Genomic DNA, 22,868 nt, shown 5'->3' with positions numbered 1-22,868 from the left:
GTCTGCCTGAGCGTGTCGTGAGCTCAAAACGCCCTAAGCAAGGACGTCCGCGAGGGCGGAGACTGCGCGTAGTCATGTCTCCGACCGACCCCCGCAGGTTCCCCCCTGGCCCGCTCTGGCGTGGCCGCTGGTCTTGTCATAGTAGCCGTTAGGCTGCAAAACTAGCCATTGTCCTACGCTGTGGCCGTTTACGCCGTATTGCTTTCCGTTGTATACCTTGCAACTTCTCCGGAGATGACCGTTGGGCGGCAGGCGAATTCTCCGGAGATGACCGTTGTACGGCGGGAGCCGAACCGCCCGCCCGCGGCCTATATAAGTGCGGGGTTGGTGGCGGGGTCCCCCCCTGCACGGCTCATTCGCTTTCCTTGCCTTTGAGAAATCGCTCTCTGCTCTCGTCGCTTTCGCCTGAGCTGCCTTCGCGCGTTCCGTCTTTCCGCTTGCGTCTTCCGCCTAGGCTGCCGCCGCGGTGGCTTTCTTTTCCACCTCCGCCCATACTCGCCGGCCCACCTTCTTCGGACCCTATCGCCACCTTCTCAGCGTTAGGGCAGCCGGCTGGAGTGCACGCTTTGAGGAGTGCATGCTTGCCTCCGCCTCCGCGTTGGAATTTGAAAAGCTAGTGGAGGAGGATTTGGGGAGTGTCTCCGCGTCCGTCGGAGATCTGATCGCTGCGGATTCCAGAGACATGGCGATAAAGTCATGGGATTTCGGCCCCTCCTCCATTACTGAAGAGGCGGTCGCGGAGATGTTGAAGTAATCGTATTTTCCTTCTTTGAGGGTAAAGATCCCTCCGCCCGGCCAGACCGTTCCGGAGCCGGAGGAGGGATATGCGGTGGTGTTTCGGGACTTTTACCTGCGGCCTCCACCTTCCTTATGTTCCCTTCCTCCGCCTTTTGTTGGAGGCGTTCAATGTCCAGCTTCACCATCTGACCCCTACGGCCTTCCTTACGTTCAGCAAATTTTGCTGGGCGTGTGTTTCTTATGGTGCTGAGCTGGATGTGGACACCTTCTGCGCATACTACGAGCTGCAGAAGCAGCCGAAGAAGAAGAAGGAGGTGCGGGAGGGCAAGGAGGTGGAGGTGACCTACCAGTATGGTAGTTGCACCTTTATGTCGAAGAGAAACCAAGGCGCAGACCGCCTGGAGATTTCTTTTTGCCAGAAGGGCAAGTGGGACTACGGCTGGCTTGAGCAGTGGTTCTACGTGAAGACCTATGGGGTCTGCGGCACTACCGAGGATGGTGCGGAGGTCGTGGAGTATCCATTGACTTCAAGAATGGAGGTGATGGCGCCGCATACGTGCGTGGATCCACCGGAGGAGATGTCTCCGGTGAGGGAGGCTTACAACCGGGCTTTTGCGGCAGCGTGCTGCTACTCCGGGGGCCACGATCTGGTGGAGGAGATTATGGCCTCCAACTATTGGCCCCTGGGCAGAGACAACCCAGCCTTTCGGCTAGAAAAGGTGAATGTTCCTGTTTTTGGGCCGGAGGCCGGGATTCCGTTCCCTCGCTTCGGCTGGTCTTTGGGGAGGGGGTGACGGAGGACAGCTTTGTTGCCGACGTTGAGGAGGCCACCGTCGGGTTGGTCGGCAAAAATTCCGAGCGTGAGTACATGTCTCGGAGAGCTGTGGCAGGCACCATGCCGCGGCTCAATCGAATTTTTGAAGAGCTCGGGATCGTCTACCGGGAGCGCGAGGTTCCTGCGGAGGTCCTGGCTTCGATTGACAAGAAGAAGAAGAAGTCCTCGGCGAAGAACATTACAGCGGAGGCCGAGTCCAAGAAGAGGAAAGGCGCCGCTCTTGTCCGGGTGCCTACGAAAAAAAAAGAAGACCAGCTCTCTGGTGATCGCGCCAGCCGCGTCTTCGGCCGGTAGTGAGGGCGTTGCCTCCGCCGACAGTGAAGACGTTCAGAGCTCCTCCATCCTATTAAGAGATGTGCGGGTCGCGAGCGGCGGAGACAGCGGCTCTCTTGGAGCTCCGGCGCGCTCCATGCGCGGCACTGGAAGTGGTGCGGAGCAGCCGGAGGCCAGCGCTGCTCCGACGCGCTCGTTGCGCGGCGCTGTAAGCGGTGCGGAGCGGTCGGAGGCCAGCGCTAGTCCGGCGCGCTCCTGTGTGGTGCTGTAAGCGGTGCTGAGCAGCCGGAGGCCAGCGCCGCCAACCCTATGCCCGACATTTTTGGCGGGCTGTATTCGAGCTCTGAAGAGGGCGTGGAGGTCATCTTGCAGTGCGGCCCTTCGTTTCCCATGGTTGCTGCCTCTCCCTCCATGCCACAGGCCGACATTGGGCAGCCGGAGGCCATGCTCGCTGAGCAGGCCCCGGCGGCTCAGGCTTCTTCGGGCTCTTCGCCCGCCAGGCCGTGGCCTGGGGAGAGCCAGCCTTTTGGGCCTCCGCTGTATGACAGGGCGGAGACTTCTGCCCAAGGGGCTCCTCAGACGGCCCGCTTTGGGCTTTTTCTGAGTAAGTTTGTTTGGCGCACGTCTGTGTGTCCGCTGTCTTTACGAGGTTGATTTGTTTCTGTATTCTCCCAAGTGCTAATGCTGGCATATTTGTTGCTTTGCAGCTGATGTCATGGCTAGGCTCCTCACTCTGGAGGAACAAGCGGCCGCTGCCGGCGCCAAGTTTGGTCCGGGGCAGCCAGGGCCGATGGCGCCAGGTCCAAGTGAGTGTAGAGTGTTTTTGGCTTACTCGTCTTTCGGTCTTATGCTATTGCATATTTCTGATTGGCCCTCTGACCTGAGTTGTTGTTTTTGGGAAGAGTGCTATCTTGGGGTTCTTGGTGACATTGGAGGTGGTCTCTGGTAGTTGGTGTTTTCATTGTGAGATTTGCTTTTCTCACCTTATGGTTTTGTGTTGTTTGTTTTTCTTTGAACAGATCGCTTCAAACAGCGTCTGAGAGACATGGATTTCTTCCATCTTCTCCGTGTTCATCTCGAGCACCAGAGCTTGGTGCGTCTCTGCTACTTACCTTTTATGGTGTATGCTTGCTTTTTGTCCTTGTTTTTCTTTCTATTGCTGAACGCCTTTGTATTCTTCTTTCTGATCGCAGGGGTATCACACGGCCATTGTTATGGAAGAGCGCTGCACTCGTGAGGTCTCCGACAGAGATACCACGATTGAAACGCTCAAGGCGGAGAACGAGCGCCTAGAGGGTGAGAAAGGGGGTTTGGCCAACTCCCTTGCAGCTCTCCGCCTTTCTCTGGCGGAGAAGGAAAAAGAGGCAGAGGTTTTGAGGGCCGATCTCGCCAAGGCCCAGGATTCGGAAGCCTTGTCCGTCGAGCAGGCCCGCAAGGCGAACGAGTTGGACGAGGGTCTCCGACAAGAGCTGACCACTGAGAAGGAGTCCGCGACTGCGCTGGGGGAGCAGCTGTCCTTGACGACGAGGCGTCTGGACTCAGTCAAGGGGGTCCTCGCTGCAATCGTCAGCTAGTACCGGACCACCGTCGCCGAGTTCGGAGGCGAGACCTCCGCTCCTCTGGAGGAAGACAGCGTCTACGCCCTCACCTCCTGGCTAAAACATCACCTTGCGAAGCTCCCCGGTTTGATAAACGGCTGTACAGACTACGGGGCGTTGGTGGGAGTAACGAACTACGCCAAGCTTCTAGTGCGCGGTGGGTGTATGCATACGGAGAGTATCCCGGAGGGGGCGCTGCTGGGTCTGGAGGCGCTTGGTGAGACTTCTCCTGGTTTGCGAAAAACCTTGAGAAATTTTATTGGGTACTTTTGGGCTCCATTTGGGAGACCTACCGCCCGAAAGCTGGCGGAGGAGAAGAGGGCGAAGGTATTTCTAGTCTTTGTTGCCGCTGTTTTTCCCTTTCCTTGTTTCTTGCAAAGCTATGAAGGCTTTTATTGCTCTGTGTCGCTGATATTTTAGCTTGTGTTTTAACAGGAGGCGCAGAAGGGTTTGGCGAGCAGGCCTCCGTCGATTCCGCGCTCGGCAACCGCGGGCGACGCCTCTGCCACTGCTAGCGCTCTGAAGGGCGCTACGATCGGCGATGGTGATGCCCGGAGGCCGTAGGCGCCGTCTCTGCCCATGCTTGGTGCGGGCTCCATTCCTGGGACCTCTACTGCGGCCGAGACTCCGGAGGTCTAGGCTCTTTCTAGGATTTAGTTGTTTTAACTTGTATATTGTAGTCCGATTGGACTCTTGTAAATAAAGTTCCTTTTGTTCTAAATGATTTGTGGAAAATTTTAAACTTGCGCAGGTTCCGAATCAGGAGCCTGCGCAAGATGTTATGCCTTTGACTCTCTACAACGACGGTATTTATGTGAGCGGAGAGCTTTGGGAGTATTGGCGTTCGACCTTTCCTCGTAGCGTTGCGCGCGACGTGTTTGACTCGGTTAAATTTGACATAGACGACGAGCGCGCTGGGTTTACTCGCGCGCTTGCTTGGCGCGGATCTCCGCCATAATAGTTTGAGTTTTATTGTATGTTTGTATCCTGTAAGAACGTGACTTGACATTTTATGGAATGCACAATAGATTCTCTTTCTTGATTGTTTGTGCGGAGGCTTATGTTTGTTGTGCTAGTTTACATATCTCGTCTAGTCCCGGGCTTGCCACCACGACACTTGTTTTCCTCTGTCGCGACGTGGCTGCCGGCTCTGCCTTCGCCTCCTCCTCTGCTTTAGTGACTCGCGACTGCATCTATCCGGTGCTGTCGTGTGTCACGTCTTTGGCCTTGCGCATCGTGGGCCTTTGCTGGGGCGAACGTGCGCGATACAGAGGTGGTGGCCAGGACCTCTGCCCCATCTTCTTCCCTTCTCTGTGCTTGCTTGATGGCCGGGATAGAAGTGTTGGCAGTTTTTTGGCCGGTGGAGGCGTACTTGAAGTCCGCCTGGCGAGGCTTGCTGAATCGGTGTGTGATCCGATAGGAGGTTTGGCGCGGCTTGTGCAGACAGCGGAGACTTTTGGTATTTCTTTAGTTGGGTGTTTTAACTGTCTGGTGGTATGGGCCTCCGACGCTGCACACCCTAGGACATGTTTCATTTGTGGAGATGGCAGGTTAGGTCTCCGGCGTCAGGGGGATGTTATGAGATTTCGTGCGATATCCCCCTTCTTCCGTAGGCCTGCGCTGTTCATCACCATGCCGTAGGTCCTGTCTCTTTTCCCACTGTCTCTGACCTTCTACTGGTGCCTCCAATTTTACGAGTTTTCATACAATATCTATGGCCGACTTAGATATCTAAGGAGACCCCTGCCTCCATGGCCGTTGCTGTGGCTTGTGCTTGTGCTCTGCCTTCTTCCCCCCTTGTGCCTTATGCTGACTGAGGTTTTAAGGGCGTGGGGGGAGCCCGTTTTATAGTGGGGTGGTGGCTTTTGGGTGTTAAATTTTTGGTACGTTGTTTGTTAGAACGTATCTTGGCTTTAATGGCCCATATCTTGCTTGAATTATTCGTCCCTTTTGAGATCTTTTGAAGTAAATAGGCCTAGTGCCTAAGTGACAGGGTTTTGTCAGACCTTTTCCTCGTTTTGCTGTTTTCGATGGCGGATACCTTCTTCCTGGTTCTAGCGCCATAATGGTGTTGCCCCTGATGCTTGGGGTGGTTTTTTGTTAAGGTTGGAGGCCTGTTTGGCCGAGGTTGTTTTTGCCTTGATGCCTGAATTTGTTCAGGTCTTCGTCAAGGTCGGAGGCCTGTTTGGCCAAGGTGGTTTCTGCCTTGATGCCTGAATCTGGTCAGGTCTTCTTCAAGGGTCGGAGGCCTATTTGGCCAAGGTTGTTTTTGCCTTGATGCCTGAATCTGGTCAGGTCTTCGTCAAGGGTCGGAGGCCTGTTTGGCCAAGGTGGTTTCAGCCTTGATGCCTGAATTTGGACAGGTCTTTGTCAAGGTCGAAGGCCTATTTGGCCAAGGTTGTTTTTGCCTTGATGCCTAAATTTGGTCAAGTCTTTGTCAAGGTTGGAGGCCTGTTTGGCCATAGAGGTCATTTCAAATTGCCAAAGCCTGTGGCCGGCGCTTTGAAAGGACCTGTGCTTATTTTTGTTCACCAAATATTGCGGCGCCAGAGCTGGCCGCTTTCGGTTTTGGACTTTTCAAGCGTTCTTTTGGGGAATTACCTCTTTATACTTCTAGAGGATTTTTACATTGAGCCTGCCTCGTTAAAAACCTCACCTCCGCTTGGAGTTCCCCTGTGAGGAAAAGAGTACATGCTCTTTTACATTTTTTGGGTTAAAGAAAAAAAAGGAACTGAAAAGTAAATGAACGGAGGGGCCTCTGCTTATTATTTGTGGAGGTTGCCCTTTAGTACATTGCCTAGATGTAGAATCTATAGAGGCTGTCAATATTCTAGGTGTGGGTTGTCGTGACACCTTCACTGTCGGTCAAGTGGAAAGAGCCTGGGCGCCCTGCTGCCATTGCTGTGTATGGGCCTTCCCATTTCAGTTGCAGTTTGCCAACAAGTTGTGCATTGGGTTTTTTTCTGAGTATGAGGTCTCCGTGTTTTATGTCTTTTCTTACCACCTGAGAGTCTCTCCACTTCTTGGTTTGGGACTGATATTTTGCAATGTTTTTCATGGCTTCTAGTCTTGTGGCTTCTATTGTTTCTTTTGTATATTCTTCATCTTGCAACATTAGCTGTCTCGTTGTGCGGAGGCTTTCGTGCTTGATTTCTTCTGGCATCATGTCCTCTTCGCCATAAAGCAGTTTGAACAGTGTGAATCCTGTTGTCCTTGAGATAGTTGTGTTATGTGACCAAATCACTCTAGATAATTCGTCTACCCATTTTCCTTTGCGGAGGCCCAGCAATGTTTTTGATATTGCTGAAAACACTACTCTGTTTGCTCTTTCCACAGCACCATTGGACTCTGGATGGTATACTGAGGCGAAGGCTAGTTTTGTCCCAATCCTTTTGTAGAATTCTTTGAAGTTCTCTGAATCGAATTGCTTTCCATTGTCTACTGTCAGAATCCTCGGTACACCGAATCTGCAAATGATGTTTTGCCAGAAGAATTTTCTGACAGTTTCTGAGGTTATCTTTGCCAGCGGCTTTGCTTCGATCCATCTTGTAAAATATTCTACTACCACTACTGCGAATCTGTTTCCTCCTTGGGATGGTGGTAATGGGCCAACCAAGTCCATACCCCATCTTTGTAGCGGCCATGTCGGAGGTATAAGCTGGGTCTCCGACGACGGTTTTGACTGCCCGGGAGAGAATGTTTGGCATGCTTTGCATGTTCTGACTGTCTGCTCTGCATCTTGTATGTGTGTTGGCCAGTAAAAGCCTTGCCTTATTGCCTTTGCTGATAATGCTCTAGAGCCAATGTGCGACCCGCAAATTCCTGAGTGTATTTCTTGAAGCAACTATATGCCTTCGCTCTGCGATATACATTTGAGGAGAGGCTGGACTACTCCTTTCTTGTATAGTACACCATCTATGATTGTGTAATTTCTTGCCCTGGCCTGTATTCTTGCTGCTTTTGCTTCATCTTCTTGGGTGGTTTTGCCTTCTAAGAATTCTGTTATCACCTTTCTCCAATCCTCATTTTGCAGGTATAATATGGTCTTGGACGCCTTAGATGTCTCCACAGTTGCCGAAGACTTCAGGATCTGGTAAAAAGTGTTTGGTGGCAATGGCAGGTTGTTTGCCGTGGCTTTTGCTAGTTCATCTGCCTCCGCATTTTCTGATCTTGGGATGTGCTTTAGGGTGAAGCCCTTGAATCTTCGCTCCAAATTTCTGACAACGGATAGGTATTTGACCAGTTCTGGCTCTCTTGCTGTGTATTCTTTCTCTACTTGGCCAGTAACCACTTGAGAATCTATTTTGACTATTAGTGTTTTTGCCCTAAGGGATTTTGCTTTGCTGAGTGCTAGGATCAGACCCTCATATTCTGCTATGTTGTTTGTCGATTTGAACTCTAGCCGTGCTGCGTATTTCAGTCGGACGCCGGAGGGCACCACTAGGACGGCGGAGGCTCCTGCTTCGGCTTGGCCCCAGGCTCCGTCCGTGAATGCTATCCAGCCTTGAGCGGTTGGTTGTGCCTTGGGCTCCATCAGAGGTGTCCAATCTGCTACAAAATCGGCTAGTGCCTGTGATTTGATTGCTGTTCTAGGGACATATGAGATTCCAAACTATGATAGCTCTGTGGCCCATTTGCCTATTCTGCCAGAGGCTTCTTTGTTTCTGAGCAAGTCTTCTAGTGGCAGCGATGTTGGAACTGAGATTTCATGGGCTTGGAAATAATGCTTTAGTTTCCTTGATGCCATCAGCACTGCGTAGGCAACTTTTTCTACCTCAGTGTAGTTTAGCTTGGCTCCAGACAGTGCTTCTGAGATAAAATAAACTGGCTTTTGAGTTTTGTCTGATTCTTTTTCCAGCTCGTGAACTAAGACTTCGCTGACTGCATGGTCGGAGGCCGCTACAAATAGCAATAGGTGGCTGTCTAATTCTAGGACGGAGACCACCAGTGAGCTTGCCAGATTCTCTTTCAAGTTATGAAATGCCTCCGACTGTTCGGGCCCCCACTCGAAGTTGTCTCCGCCCCTCAGGGCTTAGAAGAAGGGGAGGCTGCGTTCTGCTGATTTTGAGATGAATCTGTTGAGCGCTGCTATTCTTCCCGTCAGCTTTTGCACTTCTTTCTTGCTTTTGGGTTCTGCCATTGTCATTATTGCTCTGGTTTTGTCTGGGTTCGCTTTGATGCCTTCGCTGCTTATGATGTATCCGAGCATTTTTCCCTTTGTGACTCCAAATATACATTTTTTTGGATTGAGGCGGAGGCCAGCTGTCCTGAGGTTGGCGAAGGTCTCCTATAAGTTGGAGACGTGATCATCATTGTTCTTGCTCATGACCACTATGTCGTCGACGTAGGCTATGATGTTTCTGTCTAGCTATGAGCCCAAAACTTCCTTTGTCATTCTAGCAAAGGTTGCTCCGGCATTTTTGAGCCCCTCCGGCATTCTAGTGTAGCAATATGTCCCGAATGGAGTGGTGAAACTTGTCTTGTCTTCGTCTTCTTTTTTCATCCAGATTTGGTGATACCTAGAGAAACAGTCGAGGAGAGAAAACCTCTGGCACCTGGCTGCCTTGTCGACGGAGGCGTCTATTCTTTGCAATGGGAAAGGGTCTTTTTTGCAAGCTTTATTCAGATCTGTGAAATCTATGCACATTCTCATTTTGCCATTCTCTTTGGTACCAGTACTACGTTTGCAAGCCATTCTGAATACTTGACTTCCCTGATGACTTTTGCATCTAGCAATCTTTGCACCTCCGCCTTTGCTGCCAAGATTCTATCCTCTGACATCTTTCTCTGTTTCTGCTTTCTTGGTCTCATGTTTTCATTGATATCCAATTCATGTTGTATGATATCCCTGCTGACTCCCTGGAGGTCGGAGGCTGACCAGGTGAAGATGTCTTTGTTTTTCACTAAAGTTTCCATGAGTTCTTCCTCTTCGGCTTTGCTCAACTCTGAGCTGATTGTTACTTTTCTGTCTAGTAACTCCTTTTCTAGAGGGGTCACCTTTGTCTCTTCTTGACCTGCCATGTCTGTTTTTCCTCTGGGCATATCCGGAGGCTTTGATTCTTTGTTTGCTGACTCGACTGCATTGATGTTTCTTTGGGCCCTGTAGATTGCTTTTTCTATGTTTCTTGCTTCTTTCCGGCTGCCTCGGACTGTGATAATACCATGGAGTGTTGGTATTTTCATGCACAGGTAGGCCATATGCAAGGCTGCATTGAATCTGGTTGTGAATCCTCCGCCCAGGATGGCATTGTATGGGTAGTACAAATCGACGACGTCGAAGGTTATGTACTCGGTTCTAGCATTTGCTTGGGTTCCAAACGACACTAGGAGTGATATCTTTCCTAGTGCTTGTATGTGCTTGACTCCAAATCCTATCAAACGGGATTCGGAGGGCTGTAGTTGATTCCTGCTGAGCTTCATTTGGTCGAAGGTATTTGCAAAGATGATGTTTGCTGAACTGCTAGTGTTAATCAACACTCTGCTTATCTCCCATGCTGCTATGTTGGTCTTGATTACCATTGCATATGTATGAGGGTAGCTTTCTAGCTAGAGATCTTCTTCTGTGTAGGTGATTGGGACTCTGGACCAATCTGTGTATTTTGCTGGGCCTTGAACTGCTACGTTGTTTACCAGGCGGAGGTGATCCTTTTTCTGCTTTTTTGTTTGGAACTCCATTAATGATCCTCCGGCGATTGGTAGTATCATGCCTATTGTTGGTAGTGCTCCATGAGGGTTGACTTTGTTTTCTGGGTTTGGCTCATTTTTTGGTGTTGGGGGTTGGTTGTGAGGTGGCGGCGGAGGCAATTGCTGCATATGTTGCTGTTGCTGCGGAGGCTCAAACCTGCTTTGGTTTTGTGGTGGTGGGTTTGTTTCGAGGTAGGTTATGTGAGGAGGTTTTGGGTTTATGTAGGTCAAGCTTGCCTCCGACCTGTAGTTACCCGCCGGAGGCTGCTGCGAAGGCACTGGCCGCCATGCTGGTAGGAAGTTTGGGTAATAGGCAGAGACCAGTGTGGAGGGATGTATTTGGTTTGCGTTTAGCGCTGGGTACACTGGGCAGTACTGCTGGTGGCCAGTTGTGTAGGTGGTGTTGACCTCTCTTGCGCTCTGCTGTGTCGAAGGTTGGACAGTCTGCTTGTTCGCCATCCTTTCCTGTGTCTCTTTTGTCTCCGGACAATCTTTGGTGCTGTGCCCTGCATTTTCGCCGTGAAAGACACAATATGGCCTGCGTTGTTTCTGCTTGTGGTTTTTGTTCCAGTTTTTGCCTTGGTAACCTTGCCGACCTTGGTTCCTGGTCTGGGTCTCCGGCCCTGCTCGCGCTGCCAGTTGCCCTTGTTCGGGGTAAGGTTGACCCTCGATGCTGAGCACTTGCCCCTGGCTTGGTTTCTGATTTGATGCATTCTTGTTTGTATAGCTCTTCTGGGAGTTTTTGCTGCTGTTTTGCTGTCTGTTTTGACCCTACTCCTCCAGCCTTTTTCGGAGGTCATTGTCTGATCTGCAGTATTTCTCAAACTCGTCATACAACTGCTGTATGGAAGTTGGTTTCTTTCTTGCTAAGTGTGCTGCGAACGGCCCGATTTGGAGGCCTTTGATCGCTGCTTCAATGGCGATCTCGTTTGGGACGTCTGGTGCCTTCGCCTTTAGCTGCACGAATTTCCGGAAGTAGTCGTGTAGTGTCTCTCCCTGCATTTGCTTGCACTAGAACAGATCTGTGGATGTCAGTGACTGTGCTGTTAGCCCCTTGAAATTTGCCAATATCTTGTCCCAGAGGTTTTCCCAAGAATAGATCGTGCTTGGTTTGAGCATGGAGTACCAAGCTAACGCGTCGCCTTCGGCAACAATAACAAATGACTTTGCCAGGACGGCGTCGCCTCCACCGGCGGAGGCAACTACTACCTCGTAACTCATAATGAACTGATGGGGGTCTGTCTTTCCGTTGAACTTTGGCAGTGTGATTGGCTTGTACGCTGTTGGCCATGGCGACTGTTGTATACCTTCAGAGAGTGGGGACTTGGGATCGATAGGCCTTCGCATCACCTGAGATGGCATTGTGGGTGGGCTGATCACTGGCGGAGGCCCCTGTTGCAGTTGGTGTTGCTATGGAGGCTGGGATTGCAGAGGTTGACGCTGGTACTGCATGCTGCATACTCAGCATCTCAGCATGTAGGACTACCAACTGCTGCCTGATTTCTACTGCTTGTGCTGATGCTTGAGTAGCTTGCTGATTAGCTACGAATGCTGCTGCCATTCTGTCCCTCTCTTGTTGCGCTCTCTGCAACTGTGCTTGTAGCTGTTGCAGTTCTTGCTCGAGTGTTGTGCCTGAGTTTGGTTGGGCCTCCAGATCTTGGGGTTCCGGTGGTTGACCCTGGGCATCTACTCTGGTGTCATCCTCCGCTGGCGAGGTTGCGTAGGTGCTACGAGTGGTGCGCCTAGGCCTCCCTCTCTGATCCGTGGTCATTGATGCTCTGGTGGTGGTTTTTCTTTTCCCTGCCATCATTGGTTTGCCTTGGCCAAACCACGGTGGGCGCCAATGTTGAAACTTGGGGTCTTAGACAGTGTGGAGGAGGTAGAGGCCTCCGCCCGCCAAGCACTGCCCTCAGGCGGAGGCTCGGGAAACAGGCACCACAAGTGGACGTGTAGGGAAATGGCACGTAAAACTAGGGTTTCATTAATTCATTTTCCAACCACCGGTACTGTTACAAGTGTTCCCTATTTATAGGGCTCAACTACCACTTTTACAGAGTTTACAATAGTACCCTTCAACTGCTACATTACATTCTCGGAATATTCCACTACTCGCCTTTCGTCTCGGGGGTAATCTTGTCATGCCGCCCTCAGGTACTGGGCCTGCGCGATCAACGGCCCATCAGGCCTTAGGATTCGGTGATGGGCCTTTGAACCTCTGCCGTCGGTCTCTGCCCCATCAGGCCTCAGGATTCGGCGATGGGCCTTTGGACCTCCACCGTCGGTCTCTGCCCCATCGGGCCTCAGGATTCGGCGAAGGGCCTTTAGGCCTCTGCCATCGGTCTCCGCCTCTGGGACGCCGAGGCCGCTGACCCCCGACGCCCAGTATTGCCGTCCTCCTGCTTGGGTCTCTGCCCCTACGAGCGGAGGCCGAACCGGCGCGCCCGCGCCGTCCACGAGCGCCTTCCTCTAGTTACCTGCACGCACACGTAGGTAACGTTGGCACTTGATTAGCCTTGCAGCGGGGCGGCCTCCGCCCGGAGACACCTACGAGCTAACCGGGCGAAGGCTGCGCTAGGGTCACCGGCAGTGTCCTGCAAGCACAGTCTGAGAAACCGTCATCTTTCCTGGGTCTGGAGGCGTGGTAGCTGGGCCTTTGCTTAGGTAGTCGGTCGAAGACGTCTTTGCGAAGTGCTGGCCGCGTAGGTCTCCGCCACTCTCGGAGGCCGTGTTACAACACATAGTATTCAAAGGTCGTACGTTTCCAGTCCGTACGTACTTGCCAAGGCTAGCTGCTTGAGACACAATTGCAGCCGCTGACCGGTAATGAGAGCACAGCAACTTGATGTGCCTGATCACAAACCGAGTGGCCTTGTGAACACCTGATGATGCTTGTGTATTTAGAGAACACGACGAGACATCATGGTCCTCTATGGACTCCATCCTAATTTGCTCCATTATGCTCCATATGGCCTTAGCCGCCTTGGTCTCTTTTGGTGACAAAATGCTGACTAGCTTGTTGTCATGTATCCTTTCAACTCCTTCGGAGGACCGCGAACGGAATAGCCATTGGATCAGCGATAATGCCTCAGACAGAGCACCGTGCACACTGAGAAGGGTACTGAGCTTATCACATTGCTGCAGCACCCTCGGATTCAAAACAGTAACTTCTTGTTCTTGTAAAGTGGTCTTAGCATCTAGAGCAACTATGACATCAACAAAAGCGAGCATTTTGAACATGGTTTCTTGGATGAATTGTGCAAACTGGAACAGATCCGGAATACTATCTTTGTCGCCAGTCTCAGTCTCAGGTTGTTGTTGTTGTTGTTCTTGTTCAGCGCAGATACCGGTCACAGAGTCGTGATCAGGACAGAGCGACGCCATGAAACATATGGCCCGGGTGATTTTAGCGAGAGCCCGGATCCAACTCCATGCTTGGTTATTTTCGATGAAACTCCATGCTTGATTATCGTCGAGGATTATCCCTGCTGCAGATGCATCATCGGCGATGCCGAGAACCCAGCCGACACCCAGATCTTTCAACCAATGTACGGCACCGCCTTTGGCTTCGAGGCTGCCATCCACCGACGGCGACGGCGATGGCACACCGAGGAACTCATAGACCACGAATTTGATTCCCTCCATCTCCTCCTTCGTTATTTCCTGATAGTACACCTCCTCCTCCTTTTGTTTTTCTTTGCTGGTCTCTATTCCTTTGCGATACTTCCTGGTTGGACGAGAACTGTCCTCGTCCAACTCCAAGTCCAAGTCTATGGCAGCCTCCAGGCCCAGGGACGAGATAGAGGAGAGGCGAGAGCTGTTAGATGTGTAGCCAGTGGAGATCGAGACGATGGTACCTGCTGATGTGTAGCTGCTAGATGAGGAGGAACCACGGGTGGTGTGATCGCGATACAGGCTCCAAAGCCCAAGGTCTCCATTTCTCCTACACTCCATGCTCGGCTGCTTGCGTGCGTGAGAGGCAACGGGACGAGGATGGGGATTGGGGGCCGATGCCGCGACCTCCTCCGACCTCCCGTCGTTTTATCTTTTTTTTTCCCGTTCCTGTGGCCTTTTGTCCTCTCATGGTCAAGAGTAATCCAAAGCGGCTCGATGCCGTCGCCGGCGAAGACAACAATGCAAGGGCCGTCCAAAATACGGGGGCTCACGATGTCTTTGTTGGGCGAAATTAAACATTGATAGTAAGCGATGATGTCAAAGCAGTAGCAGAGAATGCAGAGCATGTAATAAAAAGAATGTTTGATAAGCGATGCTGAGGTGAGAGCAGAATAGCAGATCAGACACAACATGAGCACTTCGACACCGGCATTCTCCACAACACATATAGCTTGCAGCGCTGTTCTTTTTCTGCTGTTTGCTTCGAAGGAATTGCATGAGGCCCGCGGCCGCCATCGCTGCCCTTGGCCTCCATGCCAAGCCAGCTGCCGCTCTAGCTAGCTAGCAACTGGAGATGTGTGATCTGCAGATAGCAATATCTCTGATGGAGGTTGAGCCGGTGTCCGCTGATTTTACTCACGGGTTTGGGGAACAACTGATGAAGATGGGACGCGACACAACGTGGGACGGTGGGATGCAGCAACATCTGATCATTAACTTAGTAGTAACAAAAATATTCTAATGGTGCCAGATTCCAAATGTTCCCTCGTCGGCTGGTGCAAGTCACATGCATCTCTCGATCTACGACAAGCTGTTTCGTTTGGTGGAACGACGTGTTGACTATCATGGGCTCGTTAATCGATCACAAACTAATAATTAGTATGAGCTTGATGAATTGAGCCGTTATATTAAAATTTATGGAAAATACTCGTGATCCGGCACCTTATCTAGCAATGTGACTTGCATGAGGATGAGGTCTTTGTCAAACCAAATAGTCTCATAGTATGTGTGCAGGGGTAGGCCAAACACGAGAATTTGTCTTTTCCTTTTCTGAAAATGTAAGCCAAAATTTGGATTTCAATCTCTTCAAGGTCATACTTTTGACCATTATGTCTTTATATTCTAAATTGTTCATGGCCATAAAGCGGAAATTATATAAAAGATTGCTAGTCCATATAAAAGCACGGGTCGATAAACTACTGTGCTTAGCTGAAATCGTAGTTCAAAGTTGCTGCCCATTTGTCGTCGTGACTCCATGAATTTCAACTTCAGCTTAATATTTCTATCTTCCTTACTCTAATTTGTAAGAAAAGTTTTGATGTAGACGTGGCTGATCTTCCGATAGGCATGGTAAATTCGATTGATGGAGAGCTCGACTTTCACAATCTAGGCTTCGAACCAAATTTGATTTGGACCCCCACAACTGTTACAGCAATGCTCCGTTGGTTATCAACCACGCATGATGGGAAGGTTGCTCCCAACAGGTAAAGTACTCAAAGGACTTCACTCAGGCGAAGGTTGGTACCAACAAGAAGGCCTATGACACAATTAGGGTTTCATTGATTCATTGGTCTCTCTTTTATATGAGGTTTGCTCTCCCCTTTTATAGGTCACTGTACAAGGCGGAGTTCTTTTACATCTATGCCTTGCAAGCGTCAAGGCATATTCTAGGGATATACCCATACAAATAGAGACCTCTGGGGGTGTCTTCAGCCTTCTCCTTCCTAACTGCCTTACTTCATGGGCCTTGCTTGGAGCCCGCTGGAGGCCCAACAGGCGCGCAGAACGAGCTCCCTTTGAGAACCCAGTCCTCGGGCGGTGAAGGCTTGGCCTTTGTTGGATTTCATCGGCTTTCGCATCGAATCATCATCTTTCCCCTAGCGACCTTCGCGACATCTCTTAGGCGCTGCCTTGAAGTGAACTCCGGGCCTTCGCTACCCCTGGGTGGGGCCTTCGCTGACAGTGCCTTCGTTACCCTTGGCCTTTGCATGGCTTGGCTGTGCGTCCGAAGGCACCCTGCACAAAGACTATCCAGAAAGCATAGCAGTCCATGTTCCAGGTTAATTGTTAGTCGCTAAAAAGGAGAGAGGAAAGGGGGCTTGCCTTCGCGACCATGGTATTCGTGTCCTAACAGTCCCCCCCTGAGGGTTAGGTCTGACGCAGGCGGGCCGTGAACCTCACCTCTTCGCTGATATCGGGTCACGAAGGCCACGCCCACTCTCCCCCCCTGAGGCACGTTGTGTCAGTCCCTAACAGTGTGACGTGGTGTTCGCTGATTGGTTTGCGAGGGCTCGGGAACCGACGTGTTGCTAAACGAATGTGACCGTTGTCCGCGGAAGTCGAAGCGCCCTCTCGGAGGCTATATAAGGGGGGCTTTCCCAACTCATTCCACCGGCTGTCGCTTTCTTAGCTTTTGCCTCCTCTCTGCCTTCGCTTAGCTTTAATTTCCAAAGCCTTCGAAGGGGGCTCCCCTCGCCCATCGGTAGTCTCGTTGGGCTTGCTTTAGTGGCCCTTACTCTCACTTACTCGGCGTGAGGGCTAGTGAGTGGGATAAGAATTTTGAGGAGTGTATGATGGTGAGTGCAAAGGCTCAGGACGACCTTGCCAACATTGAGGAGCCAGTTGGAGACCTGGTTCCTAAGGGCAAGGAGAACAAGGCTACGATGAAGAAGATTTGGGATTTCAGTCCTTCATTGATGACGAAGGAGATGATCGATGAGCTGGCGGCACAGGGGTGCTTCCCTGAGGGCAAAGGGAGGCCTTTGGGAGGTGAGACCATTCCACGGCCAGAGCTCCATGAGGTTGTCATCTTCAAGGATTTCTTCGCCTGCGGTCTTCGCTTCCTAGCCATAACTTTCCTTCGACTGGTGCTGGGGTCATTCAAGGTACAACTTCATCACCTTACCCCCAATGGCATTCTTACACATAGTAAGTTTTGCTCCCGATGCCTGCGGCGAAGACAGGTCTTTGTCGGGGTTCTGGCTTTCTAGCCTGAAGGTTGACACCTTGATGCCTGAGAATTGATAGGTCTTCGTCAAGGGTAGGTACTTTGGTGCTGTGGAGATCGTTCTACACCCGTGAGCTTTCAGCTATGGGTGGCAGAGGGTTCTCCTTGTCGTGAGTTGCCCGTCGAATGGTGTGGCTCTGTTGCTAGCCACTTTCAACCTTCGCATTCAAATTGTTTTTGAGGGGGTTCCTCTTTATATTTCAGAGGATTTTTACATGGGTCCTGCCTCGTTAAAAATCTCACCTCCGCTAGGAATGCCCCTCTATGAGGAAAAGAGTATAGGCCCTTTGCTTGCTTGAAAATGTAAAGATAGAAAAAAGAAATGCTAAAAAGAAATAAGGTGGCCTTCGCTTATATTGCCGCGAAGACCGCCGTTACAATCAGATGTAAAACTTCTTCAAGTTGTCGATGTTCCATGTGTGGGTAGTTGTCGTCCCCTCAGTGTCCGTCAAGTAGAAAGAACCTGGTCTTCCTACGGCTTTTGCCGTGTATGGTCCTTCCCACTTTGGCTGTAGCTTGCCCACATTGGCTGCATTCGGTCTTCTCCTTAGGACTAGATCTCCGTGTTGTATGTCTTTTTTGACTACTTGACTGTCTCTCCATTTCTTGGTTTGCTATTGATACTTGTTGATGTTTTGCACTGCTTCTAGCCTTATTTCTTCAATGGTTTCCTTGGAGTATGCTTCATCTGAAGCTAATGCGTGCTTTAGTATTCGAAGGCTTTGATGCTTGGCTTCTTCGGGGAGCATTGCTTCTTCCCCATGTAGCAGCTTGAAAGGGGTAAAACCCATTGCTCTAGATGCTATGGTATTGTGGGACCAGACAACTCTGGGCAATTCTTCAACCCATTTGCCTTTGTGAAGGCTGAACAATGTTTTGGAAATTGCTGAGAAGACCACCCTGTTTGCTCTCTCTATAGCGCCATTTGATTCTAGGTGGTAGACGGATGCGAAGGCTAGTGTTGTCCCAATGTTTTTATAGAACTCTCTGAAATTGTCTGAGTCAAACCGCTTGTCGTTGTCCACTATGAGAATTCTTTGTACTCCAAATCTGTAGATTATGTTCTGCCAAAAGAACTTCTTCACTGACTCTGAAGTGATGGCTGCTAGGGGTTTGGCTTCAATCCATCTTGTGAAGTATTCTATTGCCACAACTACAAATTTGTTCCCCCCTTGCGAAGGTGGTAGAGGGCCTACGAGGTCCATGCCCCATCTTTGTAGTGGCTAGGTGGGTGGTATAAGCTGTATTGCTGCCGAAGGCCTTGTTTGATGAGGTGAAGTGTTCTGACATGCTTCATAGGTCTTGATAATGTCTTCTGCGTCCTTGATGTGCGTGGGCCAGTAGAACCCTTCTCTAATAGCCTTCGCTGACAATGCTCTTGGGCCTATGTGTGATCCACACACTCCCGAGTGTATTTCTTGCAGAAGCTCCTTGCCTTCGTTCTGTGTTATACACTTGAGTAGTGGTTGCACAATGCCTTTCTTGTACAAGGTCCCATCTACTAGTGTGTAACTCTTGCTCTGGCCACCATTCTCGAAGCATTAGGTTCATCTTCTGTTTGGTAGGCACCTTTGATTTGGTCGATGATCAATTGCCTCCAATCTTCTGTTTTGGTGTTTAGGATTTCTTTGATTGCCTTCGATGTTACTGCCGTGGCTGGCGCTTCTAGTTCTTAGAAAAAGGTTCCTTCTGGCATGGGCAAGTTGTTTGCCATTGTAACACCCTAGATGATTGTCACCAATTAAGCAATGGGTTTAAGCTCAACCATGGCATGTTAAGTGGTGATGGAGATGTTAGGTCAAACATATGAAAATGAGCCACCACTTAAATTTGGACCATGCACCATTGCTTACATGCTGCCCTTTCTAAAAAGTATGCTTGGGTAATGCTGGATGTACTTGTTTCATGTGTCTCGCATCAACATCCATCTATATTGATCACTGGAAAAGTTTCATGAAGTTTGGAATCAAGAAGTCACATGAAATGACAAGTTATGTCCTTGCCTGAATTGTTTTATAAAGTGAATGGAATTCTAGATCATCAACCAAACCTTGGAACCTTGCCCAAATGACTCTAATTGAACTCTACAACAAAAGTCATGAAGGGTTCGTGTTGAGCAGAGGTCAAGAAAATGCCGCAATTGGTCTAAATCTCTAATTTAAGCTTTACCGTGATGCTACTTTGACTTGGTTTGAACTGTGGCTTAGAGTGTTTGCATGGCAGTGGAACCTAAACAAAAGTTGAAGTTTGAGTGGAGTAGAACAAACTTTGTTTAATGCTCAAGAGCTAAATTAGTGCCTAACTTAGTCAATTGCCGCTCACAATATCAAATCCAGTGCTGTTCTCAGGGTTCGAAAATCGGCTAAGTCTGGATGACTGAATTTTCGTATTTCAGTTTTCGTTTACCTATCTTTAGCGAATTATCGTTTGGAAACTATTGAGAATTATATGAGACTCCCTTCAGAAATATTGTAGTACACACTTAGCTCTAAGTAACAGTGCAATCGGTTGATCAAATCATTGATCAGCTGAAGAGTTATGAAGGGGAGAAAATCGAGTTTCAGTCGTTTGTTTGAGGTGGTATTAGTAGTTCTCTCCGATTTTGAACTGCTGCAGCAGCGCTCGTCCGTGGCCGACCACAGGCAGGAGCCAAGTGCCACGTGTCGTCCGTACGTCGGCCTTGGACTCGCATCGCCGCGCCCAGCTGCATAAGGCTGAGCGCCTGCTCTCCCTCACGCTCCCTCTTGCGCTCGCCCAGGCTCTCGCTCACGCTCTGGCCGCACCAGAGCGGAGCCACCATGGCCGCCACCGAGCTCCCGAGCCGAGCTCGTTGCCGCTGCTGCAGGCCTTCTCCGTCCCAACCAAGCGCGTCATCGCCATCTCCAGCTCGAGCCGCCACTCCGGCGCCCCTTTCCTGGCCACCGTGGTCGCCGGAGTGCCCTGTGCCGCCACTCCGGCACATGTGGCCGGGCCACCACGAGCCGCCTCGTGCCAAGACGAGCTGTCCCATGGATGCGCGCGAGGCCCCTGGTGCTCTGCAGCCACCCCATCGCCGCCGACGAGCCTCCTCCGGCCGGAAACGGCGAGCTCCCGCGCCTCCTCTGCTGCAATCCATGTCAAGGACTTCGCGCAAGAATTTGAAGAAAGGGAGGGACCTAACTGCATAGTCTGTGAGTCATATGAATAGTGCCTTTTGGATCTATTTGTTTTAAATCGGCTCAAACTTTGGAAATTCATAGTAAATTGTAGAAAAATCCAAAAATAGCAAATGAAGACTTTTTGGAATCCTTGTGAAATTCTATATGCAGTAGATCTATAGTATGGCATGTTTTAGTTCAAAGTTTTAGCTGCAAAAATAGATTCGTGCAGTAGGGTTTTAAGGCTAGTTGAATTTGTTATTTTCCATAACTGTAGATCTAGGGCTCCAAATGAAGTGAAATTTTTGTGGCATGCTACTCATGTGATAGTTGATGTGTGGTAAAAATTTCATGAGTATTGGATGAAGTATGAATGAGTTATTGGTTTATCTCGCTCTCACATGATTTCTTGCAATAGCAAATTATCTTTTTCATAGAGGTAGCTATACTTACGAAATTGGTATGAAATTTATACAGTAGACTATTGAGAGGATATGTGAGCTACTGTACTTTTTGTAGAATTTATTGTGCATTTTTGGTATATGTTCATAAATACACCTTGATGTCTAAATAAATTAAGAAATGCTTTAAGAAAATTTATTTAGCGGTGAGCACCATGCTTTCTAGTGTTCTTTAGTCATGTGTGAAATGTTGGTAAAGTTGGTTTTGCCCAATTATGTGTTTGCAACATAAGTTAATAATTATTTTCTTACCGATGTGGTTTATGGACAGATCTGGGAACTTAGCAAAGTTCTTCATGATAATGTGCTTTGTTGTGAAACTTGTTTATACAAAAGTTGTAGATAATTCATGTATCTAACTTTTGTTAAAATTTGGTGTCATTTGGCCAAGTAGTTTGTGAGTTATGCCTGTTTAAAGTTGGGTTTCAGAAATGGTTGCACTCTGTCAATTGTGGACCAGTTTCTGTAAATGGGTATATATGACTTAGTTAACTTGAGAATCATGCTAAGATGATTAAAGATGAATTGTATAAAATTTCATAAGCTTTCCAGAATGTCTTGTTGCATGGCTATTGGATTTGTATAACTCTAGTTATGATCCAAACATGAAGCTGTTGTTTCCAGTCCAGAAATAGACATATGCTAGTTGTGTTTGTTTACTCCATGTGTTGCTAAGTGTGGCTTATGCCCTTGTTGATGGTCAAGTTATGATACTTGTGACCTTGTTAAACTTGTGTCATGCTTGATGTGCTTGCTCTCTATAGTTAGAGGTGTGATGTTAGTTAAATAGCTATTGGTGTCTATGTCTTGCATAATCTTGTGTTTGTCTTGAATGCTTATGTGATGCATCTTGTGTTACCATTCATCACATTCATACACTAGCATCTTGCATCTTATTTAGGTACGCTAGATGAACCACGTGAAGGAGGTGATGTGGAGCCGAACTCGAGGATTGGGTTTGGTGGATCTGTCCCGACGATGGAAGGACTAAGCAAGTGCTAGGACCGGAGATGTCACCAAGATGGTGCAAGCTAACTGAATTGACTTGTGTTGGATCCCAGGCAAGCCCCGGAGCATTCTAAGTCTCCCAGTATTTTACAAAATATTACTCAAGTTTTTATGATTGATGCATTAGGTTATAAGAGTTAATTGGAACCACTTGATGCATATATATTCCTTGTCCAGAAATACTACCGTTAACCCTGTATAGGTCCAGAATTGAATATATGCTTAGCCATGCTTAGACCGGTAGAAGTCGGGTGATTTCCTGTCACCTACGAGATATAGGTGGAAACCGGAGCACGGTTGGCTATATTTGCTATCGTGGAACAGAACCATGGGGTAAAAGAAAATCAAGGCCGAGCGGAGTCTATGCGTAGGTTGACTCATGTGATTCCGTCTGTGCCGATTAAGGACCGTACCGTTGTTGGCGCTTCTGACAAGATTGAATGCATGCCTATCACATAGCTAGCTAGATAAGTCGTTTCGACCGTGAAGCCGAGTAGCTCAACTCAGGCCAGGCCCCGTTCTGTTGTGCGCTCCTTGCGGGGGCGATCAGACTGAGCCCAAGGGCAGGCTAGGCCTGAACGTCCTAGCATTTGGTGTCCCTGATTGTGCGGCGCGGTACGAACCCGCGAAATGTGGACCTGAGTTGTACCAAAGGTGACCTAAGGTGACCATTGATCGGGTCTGCCTGGGTTTATGTTAGGAATAAATTCCCAGCTGGTTGAAATCGATTCGAATCATCATCTCTCCCGGATAGTGAGAAACTTGGCTAGTCCCAACATCGTAGTAACTGTGTTATAGAACATGATGGTTCGAATGAATATAGAATTACAATACCTGCTATGGTTACTATTGTATGCTATTAAAATGATATACCACATGTTTGGCATAGGATGGTTGCTAATCTAGAGATGGATAGTTCTAATTAACTTGATGACAGAATTATAATTGTAATTGTATAATTGAGTTAATCGCTTTTTATGCAAAATGTTGTCAAGCTACCTCCACTTATAAAGCCTTGCATACTCCTTGGAGTCAATTTTATTTCTTGTTTATGACGGATAAGTCTAGCTAAGTACATTCGAGTACTCAGGGTTTATCCCACCATGTTGTAGGTGAGGTTTCGGTCTGCTGAAGATGGTGGCTAACCACCAGTGGGCTCGGTGACTCTATGTTATATCTCATATATATGCTTTTATCTGAGGACGTCACTTATGCTAGCAATGGATTTGAAACTTA

Source organism: Miscanthus floridulus, chromosome 18 (genome assembly GCF_019320115.1).
Source record: "Miscanthus floridulus cultivar M001 chromosome 18, ASM1932011v1, whole genome shotgun sequence".
NCBI lineage: Eukaryota > Viridiplantae > Streptophyta > Magnoliopsida > Poales > Poaceae > Miscanthus > Miscanthus floridulus.
Note: the sequence above shows the minus strand (reverse complement) of the source record.